This window comes from Sinocyclocheilus anshuiensis, unplaced genomic scaffold, assembly GCF_001515605.1.
Source record: "Sinocyclocheilus anshuiensis isolate Anshui unplaced genomic scaffold, SAMN03320099.WGS_v1.1 scaffold2125, whole genome shotgun sequence".
In the NCBI taxonomy this organism is placed as follows: domain Eukaryota; kingdom Metazoa; phylum Chordata; class Actinopteri; order Cypriniformes; family Cyprinidae; genus Sinocyclocheilus; species Sinocyclocheilus anshuiensis.
The window spans coordinates 114,538-125,926 of NW_015551130.1; the positions used below are offsets into that span (position 1 = coordinate 114,538).

General features: G+C 40.7%; 1 pseudogene; it reads left to right on the top strand.

Annotated features, from left to right (window-relative positions):
- The window catches only part of LOC107663190 (NACHT, LRR and PYD domains-containing protein 12-like), a 47,227-nt pseudogene that overhangs the window by 25,010 nt on the left and 10,828 nt on the right, over window positions 1-11,389 (top strand).

Genomic DNA, 11,389 nt, shown 5'->3' on the forward strand with positions numbered 1-11,389 from the left:
GCTGTCACCCTCCACCTTGAAAGTGTATGTGGCTGCCATCACAGCACATCACGATGCAGTGGATAGCTGGTCCCTGGGAAAGCACGATCTCATCGTCAGGTTCCTGAGGGGTGCCAGAAGGTTATATCCTCCTAGGCCACCCCTGGTGCCCTCCTGGGACCTCTCTATCATCCTGGCAGGACTTCAGAGGGGTCCCTTTGAGCCGCTGGATTCAGTCGAGCTTAAGTTCCTGTCTGCTAAGACAGCGCTCCTGATCGCACTCACTTCCATCAAGAGGGTTGGCGATCTCCAAGCATTTTCGGTAAGTGAAGAGTGCCTTGTGTTCGGGCCGGCCTACTCTCTTGTTGTCCTGAGACCCCGGCCTGGATACGTGCCCAAGGTTCCCATCACTCCCTTCCGAGATCAGGTGGTGAACCTGCAAGCGCTGCCCTCAGAGGAGGCAGATCCAGCCTTGGCATTGCTGTGTCCCGTTAGAGCGTTACGCATATACGTGGACCGCACCCAGAGTTTCAGAAGCTCTGAGCAGCTCCTTGTCTGCTTTGGAGGTCAGCAGAAAGGGAAGGCTGTCTCCAAGCAGAGGTTGACCCACTGGATAGTGGATGCCATCGCCTTGGCGTACCAATCCTGGGGGTGAGAGCTCACTCCACTCAGAGTGTTGCCACCTCCTGGGCGTTGGTGCACGGCGCCTCTCTGGCAAACATCTGTCGAGCTGCGGGCTGGGCGACACCTAACACTTTTTGCGAAGTTTTACAACCTCCGTGTAGTTCCGGTTTCTTCCCATGTGTTGGGTAACAGGTAATTGCCGGGAAGAATTGGCTCGGTGTCACGCTTGCTGCGCCATTCCCCCTCACACGGGGATGCGAGTGACTTTTTTCCTCCCAGTAAGTTTCCCGGTTGGCGAACCCTGGTCGAGTATCCTCCAGCACCCCCGGCAGTCAGACTTGGTGGAGCAGTCTGACGCCAGGCCCAGTACTGGTTTCAGCATGCCCGGAGTCCTGGTCAGCCCCTGTACTGGGCTAGGTGTCCATATGGCTTGATTCCCTACGGGTAATCCCATATGTGTATTCTTCCACGGTAAGGTTTCCCTCTTGGTAAACCTGTGTCTTCCCTTGACAAACCCGCTCTGTCAGTCTCTTCTGGCAGTTGTTCCATCTCTACTCTAAGGTAGGACCTGCCTCAGAGAACCATTCAATATGTAGTACTGCCCCCTGGGTCAGTCCATATCATTATCGCCACGTCACCTCCCTGCGGGTAGGATGTGGTCTCCGTAAGATTTGAAGCAATATTTCACTAAAGGTTGAAATCCCTTCCAAAAAATATTTTTGTGGATGGAACAGCAGCATGGCCTTCTCCAGCAGCGATGTACTCACCGTTGGTCCCCTTCAGTACCAAGGTCAGTGAATTTGCGCTGGGGCTTTGGAAAGGTTACGACCTTAGCGTAGCTTTTGTCTTGACACACTACGGCTTGTCAACATTTGCAGCGCCACAAGGTTGTGACGGGGTTCAGGTTGTGGCGCTTTCCAAAGACCCCATATGTCGTCACGACATAACTCGTAGTGACCGACAGATAGGGAGTGTCTCGGTTACGTACGTAACCCTCATTCCCTAATGGAGGAAACGGAGACGTTATGTCCCCATGCCAGAGCATTGAACCATTCGCTGTTGCCGGGACACGTTCTCTGCTCCTCAGCATAAAACATAATGAGTGGATGCGCGCTGTCGCCTTATATACCCGTGTGCACGGGGAGTGGCTCAGCATGCAAAATCCACTAGCAAATTCTCATTGGCGTTTTCTCTTAAACTCAGAGATGATTAGGCTCCCAAGTAAGACCCCATATGTCGTCACGACATAATGTCTCCATTCCCTCCATCAGGGAACAAGGGTTACGTACATAAACGAGACGTTTTTCTTACTACATTAATTCTATAAAAAGTGTTTAAAAGGCATAAAAAATGTGCTATCTAAATTTCATAAGAACTTGACAAGGCACATTAGGATAAAGCGTTTAAGAAATATGAAAAAAAAAAAAGTTGATTATTTTCTAATTGACATTTTGATGGTTAGACTGGGGGACATGTGGCACTCAATTGAGAAGAACATATAAACCGCTTTATTTAAAAATATGTAAAGTTATTTAAATTATTCATGTTGCCTCTTCATTGTGAACTTTTTTTTTGGTCAATATGTGTCAGTTATTTCAATATATTTAAATATGCATGGGGGACAGCATTTTGCAGTTTTTGTAGAATGACCCATATAAAAGTTTGTGATTCATTCACTGAATAGTCAAATCTGTGAAGTGTCTATTTGTAGATCTAGTGGTGATGTGTAAACTAAGCTTGATTCACAATTTACAGTCATGTGACTGTAAGGCAAAACATCCACAGAACTGCAGCATAAGCCTGTCAATCTTCCATCTGTTTCAAGCCACAAGTATTTAGATCAAAATATACATACATGTAATACAGAGATATGTATTACTGTGAAGCTACTTTAAAATGATCTGTATTGGGGATGTACAGGGGGATAAAAATTAAAAAATGAGAGCACAGTTTGATGTTTATACACTGTTAACCTGTTTTATTTTATATGCATTATGAGATTTTGAGTTTGATGTTAAAAATTAAAATATACACCATAACTACTGTATTTTACCTGGCAAATGGTTGTAGAGAGAAACGGGTTAACAATATGAATTCACCTTTATTTTCAATAGAACATCTATCTTTATAAAATGAAAAGATAATGCAACGATTTTTATAGTTAACGAATAATGCACAAGAACTACCCCCAAAATAACATCCAAGCTGAACCAGGCCTCTGGTTACTATGGTAACAAACACACAACATCAAGATAAGGCTGGGTTACAACTTAAAGCAGGGGTTCCCAATGTAGGGGTCGGGACCCCCCAGGGGGTCGCAAGATGATTTCCAGAAATAATTGAATTAATAATATTTTTTTAAAAGATTAGAAATATTTTTTTTTTATTTATGGGTAAAATATGCTAAGTTAATAGTTATAGTTTTGTACTCCAGCATGTTGCCCACCCAACTGATTAGGTAAGATTAATGTTGAAATGAAAGTAATGAGTAAATTACTATAAAATAATATTATTGTTGTTAGACTGTTGTGTTCCTTTGCATTGTCATTATGCTATAAGTGCATGTGTGCCGTAGTGCAAAACGTTTGTATACTTTAACCACCTCAGAGGAAAGTGGGGGTCCTGAGGTACTGGCACTGTTATTTTGGGGGTCGTGGACTGAAAAGTTTGGGAACCCCTGACTTAAAGGAATGTAGAGTTTCACTCTAAATTGAAACAGACAAATGCACCCTTTTTCTATACAGTCCATTCTAATTCTATACGCTCAATATAACCCCTTATCTGCAATCATGTATTCAATTTCCCTCTGTAATCATATGTTTTTTCATAGTGTTTTGCCCATGTATTAATCAAAATTCTTTGAATGAATATTTTAATGTTACTTACATAATCAAGGTCACAGTTATACCATTTTTGGTATCTATCAGTTTATTTTTTTTCAGTGCATTAATGATGTTTTACATTATGTATTGATACCTATCAACATAATAATTGTAGTAATTTCTTCATCAACATCCAAGCAAACTACAAATGCAAAACACCATGCTTCAAGTCAAAGGATCATAAACTTCTCTCTAAAAGTACATTTTCTTACACATTGATCACTGACCACAAGATCAAGGGGATTTGGCAGTTCTAGGATTCAGGAATTCCAGGAGAAGGTCTTTGTCATACCCTAAGCTTGTGCCAGGCTGTGGCCCAGTCTGTACATTCATCAAAGATCCTCTCCCTCAAACTGGTTCTTTCTTATCAAAATCTTGATCAAGATCAACTAGAGCCTCAAATTGCAGTAGGACTCTCTTTCAAACAGGCGAGATGCACAATTATCAAACTTAGTCTTATTAATTGCTACATTAAGTACCATTTACATCTTTTCACAAAGGTGTGTTTGAACTAAGAAACTGGTGTTTCCTTCAGGCTGTAGATCTGCTAAATATTACATTTTGCTATGACTTCATGCTTTAATTCTTTACTCTGTAAACTTTAACACATTTCCTATGCCAAATGTAGTGAATAGTGAAGTGACTGCCAAGTATGGTAAGCCCATTAACGTTTCTTAGAACTGATAGATGATTAACACTGAGACATTGAGTGAATACATACAGCTGAACTAAATATTTATAATTAATTATAACTAGTTATAATTTTTTTAAATTTAATTATCTTTGAGCTAACTTGCTGCAATATTCCAACTTTTGTCAATAAATGGAAACATGTATGTGTAATTGTTCTATTTTGTATTATTCTGTTCAGATTAGCAGGCTGTAAACTCACTGTCTATATAGTCTGTCTGTAAGGTCTATATAGTTCTCAACCTCAGATGAAGCTGTGAGATCATTTAAACAATAAATGGCGGTGTTAACTTGTTTTATCTAATTCAGATTGGCAGGCTGTAAACTCACTGGTCAGTGCTGTGAATTTGTGGCATCAGCTCTACAATTATCAAACTCCCATCTGATAGAGCTGGACATGAATAGCAATGACCTGTGGGATTCAGGAGTGACGCGGCTCTATGGTGGACTACAGAGCCCAAACTGTCAGCTGCAGATACTGAGGTTTGACAATCAGATGCGTTTATATTTGTTGATTTAATATGGTATGATTAAACACATATTGAAGATCTTATCACCTGGGGGGGGGGGTCACTCAAATAAGAGGTTGAAATCGGTTCTAATCAACTATTCCTGTTGATTTTTGTTTTTAATTTTTATTGAATTTTGATATTTGAATTCGATTATGGGTCGCATTATGCTTTCTCCATCATATTAAACAGGTAGGTCTTAAACTGCTAAGGCATTGCTGCCTGACGCACCTCCTCCAGTGCCTACGAAGCTGCAAGGTCATCAGCCGGGTATCACCACTCATCTACATTTCACCCCTTTAAACCCAGAACGCCTCCTTGTGGTGGGCTAGTGACAGGGATGTCTCCCTGTCACGCCTTGAAGCATGACTCCATGCTAGGTGGTGCCCCAACACGTCCTTTCTCCTTATACAGAGCCAAAAGCTACTCTTCTCAGGCTTCTTCTTCAAAGGCTTGCTCCTAAAACTCTCAGATCTCTCATGAGGTGGACAGCTGATGTCCCCATGAAGTCGCGGCATTCCACATCAACCGGGTAAATGGTGGTTCTCCCTCCCACCTCCCTGCAACCCATGGAATGGTTAACTCAACAAGGCATACAGTTTTGGAGCTGCTGGACCACATCACTATGTCTGGATGCAGGCTTGTGCTGGTGATCTCAGTGGGGAACTGGAGCATCCTGCCCAGGTCAACTATCATGCTGCAGTCCTCAGTCAAGATGGTTGGTCTCCGTGGTACTCTCGGAGTGGTGCTTTTGCCACCTACCCCTTCTTGAACAAACTGGATGTGACGTTCCACTAGTGTGGAATGCCCTCTGCCCGCTTCCTGCCTCTGTCTCTCCAGGATCTCTGCCAGCCTTCTAAGGACCTGGTCATGCTGCCACCTGTAGCGAGAATACTGTCTTGCAGCCTGCCAGGATGGGATGGAGGCTTGCACTCGGGGTGTTGCAAAGAGCATCATTTCTCCTGGCTAAGCCACAGGCGCAGGTTCCGCGGACAGGGGAGAGTGTCATACTTCGCCTTAATCAAAAAACTGAGCCTTGCCTGCAGGATCTTCCATAGATCTGCCAAGCTGATGTTTCTAGCAACTATGCTCTCCCACGCCATCCAGTTCCCCTGGCATCCCTGCGATACAGCCTTGACCTTTTGACGCTCTTTCTCCATGTTCATCACCTCGGCAACAACCAGCTCCTTCCTCTCTTTACTGCTGGCCTCAGACCAGAACTTTGGGATTTCTCCATGCCCAAAACCTGCCCTTCCTGCTTGGACTCTGCCGGTGATCTCTTTTGGCTGTAGTCTGCTTCTTGCCTTGCTCCTTTTTTTACTACTGTTAAAGGGATAATTCACCCAAAAATGAAAATTGTCATCATTTATTACATTTTTTCCAAATTCAATCCTTGATTCAAATTTCTCATAAGCATAATTGATTTGGTCTAAAGAGAGAAGAATTAATGACTATTTTTGTTTGAAGACCACATATAAAATATCTACCAAAATAAATGTTAATAACTGCAGTTTGACTAAAAGTAATGACTAAAAGTTTTTAAAAAATGCAATGACTTTTCGTCGACTTAAACTAAACTAAAACTATGAAAGACTCAAATGACTAAAATGTGACTAAGACTATTAAGCATTTTCATCTCAATATAAAGACTAAGACTAAATCAAAAATGCCTGTCAAAATTAACACTGCTGTGTGATCGGTCAGGCCAATTATTCACCCCACCTCTCGGAGGGCCTACGGGTTGACTTCTACTTGTCTTTGTGGTGAGACTAGTGGGTTGGGTAACCATCCCCTCATCGCCGGTGCGGTCTTTCCCACCACCACCCAGTCTTCCCTGCATTCCAACTGCTTTGTTCACAGTAGTAACTGGGTTACCAGAAATAGCAAATATTACAGAGCTAGGTCTTAAACAGGTTTGATTGTAATCATAATGCAAAAACACTTCACTTAAAAAAAACAAAAAAAAAAACAATGTTCGCAATAACTATGGAATACACGGCCCTCTATACATTTATATATAGAGCTATACAGAAATGTAGTTACTACACTATAATTTTTTTTATAGTGCACTCTAAGGCTGGGACAATAAATCGATGCATCGCAAATTCGTGAAATGATTCTGCATCGATTCTGAGATTTTCCGAAGGCATCGCGATTCTCTCTTGAATCGATTCTGAGCTTAGTTTTTAACAGCAGATGGCACTGCATGCTTTAGAAATAGCCGTATTCTGCTTGTTTCCAGTTCCTTACACACGCACCACTTAAATAATATAAAATAATCATTCATAAAGTTCAAAAAAGTTGGAGTGAATTACAAGGATGTTCACAGTGGGCTGTGTTTACATTAATCTCGCATCATAAAAGTATAAAAGCTGATGTGCAAGTACATTTAAACACTTACATTACTCAGCCGAACGCACAAGCACTCTTCTCTGTGAGCATTTGAGTGTGCTGTTAAAAACTAGCCTAGAGCACCATCTGCTGTTAAAAACTAAGTTCAGAATCGATTCCAGAGAGAATCGCGATGCATTCCAAAAATCTCAGAATCGATCCATGAAACACAATGCATCGATTTATTGTCCCCCGCCCTAGTGCACTCCATTTTTAACTGGAATACTGCATTAAATGGTAAATCATATATAATAGTAAAAATGTGACTTGTTAGTATACAGTTAAAATAAGACAATCTGTAAGGTCTATATAGTTCTCAACCTCAGATGAAGCTGTGAGATCATTTAAACAATAAATGGCGGTGTTAACTTGTTTTATCTAATTCAGATTGGCAGGCTGTAAACTCACTGGTCAGTGCTGTGAGCTTGTGGCATCAGCTCTACAATCATCAAACTCCCGTCTGATAAACCTGGACATGAGTAACAATGAGCTGTGGGATTCAGGTTTGAAGCTGCTCTCTGATGAACTGAAGAGCCCAAACTGTCAGCTGCAGATACTGAGGTGTGATTTTATGTTAATTTGATACTAAATCAAACAGATTACGGAGTGTAATTTATCTTTTTTATGAGCTTTGAAATGAAAGCCAAAATGAGCTAATTGTTTAATATGAGCAACATCTCCTAATATTACTGCATCAATTACAAATGTATTAAACCTCACATGGCAAGACCAAAAATAAATAGGAATAGGAATTTTTTTTTTCATAAAAAAAAAGTCCCTCACATCAGGGTTGGTGCTACAGAGAGAGGTTAAACATTAGTATATTTCTCCTTATGTTCTGATTAAAATGTAAATAAACATATTATATATCTATAAATGGAACCGAATTATTAGTGTAGTGGTAACATTATTTTAATGGGGTATATGTTGAACATCACATGACCAAACTGGAGCCCTGGTGTCATTGCATCTGCTTGCAGAAATGTAACAGTTATCCACTAACCTAACTAGTTGTTATTTGCATTATAATTTGTATTTTGTTTACTTTTTTATTTAATATCTTGATTTGTGTGAAAAATTGCCTTTGTGAGCTATAAAGTACCAGAAGTGGGAAAATCCTAACAGTGATCTATGTTGTGTATCTCATTGCGCAATACCAAGGAAGTTCAATTCCAGCATAAGTTTCCACCGCTTCCCAAAAGGTGAAATGTTAAGAAAAATGTGGATTCGTAATGCGAGACATGAGAATTTGGTAATTAAGAGAAACATGGCAGTCTGCAGTAGACATTTCATTTCCACAGATGTCACTCAAATTGGGTGACAACACTTAAAAGAGGGAGCTGTGCCTGTTTGCCTGGAAAGACTGCTCTCTACCAGCAGCCAAACCAAGTCAAATTATTGCTTCAATGTAAGCTCTTCCAGCCTCTTTTGTAGTTCTTCCATCACCTGCCTCTATTTTCTCACATGCTAAATCGAAAGTTATGGTTCTGGTTTGGAACTGAAGCAGAACTTTAACATCCGTCTTTTCCTCTTCAGTTACTTCCTCCTCTGGCTGTTGTGTTTTCTCCCAGATGGTTGGTCTGGTTGCCGGTAGATAGATGTCATTTCATCATTTGAGAAGCGGAGGAAACTTATGCTGGAATTGAGGCTCCTTGGCATTGAGCATTAAGGTCTACAGCATTCTGGATTAATTGTAAAGGTTTGATAGAACTGGCTGGAAGACCTGCCAAGAGAGCATTTCAATAGTCCAGCCTGTACAGAACAAGAGCTTGAACAAGGAGTTGTGAAGCATGTTCCAAAAGAAAGGTCTTGATCTTCTTGATGTTGTATAAAGCAAATCTGCAGGACCGGGCAGTTTTAGCAATGTGGTCTGAGAAAGTCAGCTGATCATCAATCATAATTCCAAGGTTTCTGGATGTTTTTGAAGGAGTTATGGTTGATGAGCCTAACTGGATGGTGCAATTTTGATAAAGTGATGGGTTTGTTGAAACCAGAAGCAGTTCTGTCTTAGCCAGTTTGAGTTGAAGGTGATGGTCCTTCATCCAGCAAGAAATGTCTGTTAGACAAGCTGAGATGCGAGCAGCTATCGTCGGATCATCAGGATGGAATGAGAGGTAGAGTTGAGTGTCATCAGCATAGCAGTGATAAGAAAAGCCATGTGTCTGAATGACAGAACCTAGTGATGCCATGTAGACAGAGAAGAGAAGTGGTCCAAGTACTGAGCCCTGAGGCACCCCAGTAGCTAGATTTTGCGAATTGGACATCTCACCTCTCCAAAATACCTTGAAGAATCTATCTGAATGGTAAGATTCAAACCACTGGCGTGCGGTTCCTGAGATGCCCTTTGCCAATAGGGTTGACAGGAGAATCTGGTGGCTAACCGTATCAAAACAAAATGCAAATAATAATATGGATAACAATGACAATAGTATTTAAACTATAAACGTATGTGTAAACTTATTTTGATGTTATTCAGAGTGGCATGCTGTAATCTGACTGGTGAGTGCTGTGAGTTTGTGGCATCAGCTCTACAATCATCAAACGCCCGTCTGATAGAGCTGGACATGAGTAACAATGACCTGTGGGATTCAGGAGTGAAGCTGCTCTGTGACGGAATGAAGAGCCCAAACTGTCAGCTGAACAAACTGAGGTTTGAGAATCAGATGTGTTTTTATATGTTAATTTGATACACATAAGGTATGATTACCCAAATCAAACAGATTACTCAATTTAATTTATCTTTCTTATGAGCTTTAATATTAAAAACCAAATGAGCTGATTGTGTAATCTGAGCAATATCTTCTAATTTAACTGCATCAATTACAAATGCATTAAACCTCACAAGGCAAGGCCAAAAAATAAACAGGAATAAAAAATAAAAACAATCCTGCACATCAGGGTTTGTGCTATGTAGGGGTGGGCGGATCGATCCTAATATCGATAGTATCGATACCGACATTGGTATCAGATCGATACTAGCCTGATAAGATCGATACTTTAAGTAAATTTTCTCAGCTATACACTTAAAGGGTTAGTTCACCCAAAAATAAAAATGATCCTGTTTTACTCACCCTCAAAGCATCCTAGGTGTATGTGACTTTCTTCTTTCAGACGAATCCAATCAGAGTTATATTAAAAATTGTCCTGGCCCCTCCAAGCCTTTCAATGGGAGTAAGCGGGTTTTTGCTCTCAACAGTTCAGAAGACGTGAAATAAAGTGTGCGCCTCCGTAATAAAACGTGCCTCACACGGCTCCGGGGAATGAATAAAGGCCTCCTGTAGCGAATCCATACGTTTTCGTAAGAAAAATATCCATATTGCAAACGTAATAAACACTTTATTCTCACTTCAGCCATCTCTCATACGTGGAAGGCATTCCGATGGAAGACGTAGAACGTTGGCGTTGCATGATTAGTGACGAATGCAGAGAGAGAACAAAACAAAATGCCGGTCACGAATTAGAAGTACAAAACAAGGATTTGTAAAGAAAAATGTCGGAGGATTTCTTACAAATGAGGGCAAAAGAAGCAATCAAAACTAACAAAAGAGCAACAATATTTAAGTGCAAATGACAAGTCTCGGTTAGCCTAACGCAGTACACGTAGCAAGGTATGTATATATATACACACACTGTATACACACACACACACACGCATACACACATATACACACACACAAAGAAAAACAAGTAGATAGAATAGAAAAAATAGAAAGCTAGTGTTAGTTTTTTTTTATAAAAAAGATAAATCGATAAAGTAGAATTAAAATGGAATAGAAATTGCTAGAGTTAGAGGGTCAAATAAAGATGGAACAGATGTGTTTTTAGTCGTTTCTTGAAGATCGCTAAGTTTCTAAAGGGCACATAACTCTGAAGTAATGAATTTAGGTAAAGGGGTGCAGAGCCAGTGGTAGTTTTGTAGGCAAACATCAATGCCTTGAATTTTATGCGAGCAGTTACTGGTAGCCGGTGCAAGCAAACATGAATGCCTTGAATTTTATGCGAGCAGTTACTGGTAGCCGGTGCAAATAGATAAACAGAGGTGTGACATGCATTCTTTTCGGCTCATTAAAAATTAATATTGCTGCCGCGTTCTGGATTAATTGTAAAGGTTTGATAGAACTAGCTGGAAGACCTGCCAAGAGAGCATTACAATAGTCCAGCCTGGACAGAACAATAGCTTGAACAAGGAGTTGTGAAGCATGTTCTGAAAGAAAGGGCCTGATCTTCTTGATGTTGAATAAGGCAAATCTGCAGGACCGGGCAGTTTTAGCAATGTGGTCTGAGAAAGTCAGCTGATCATCAATCATAACTCCA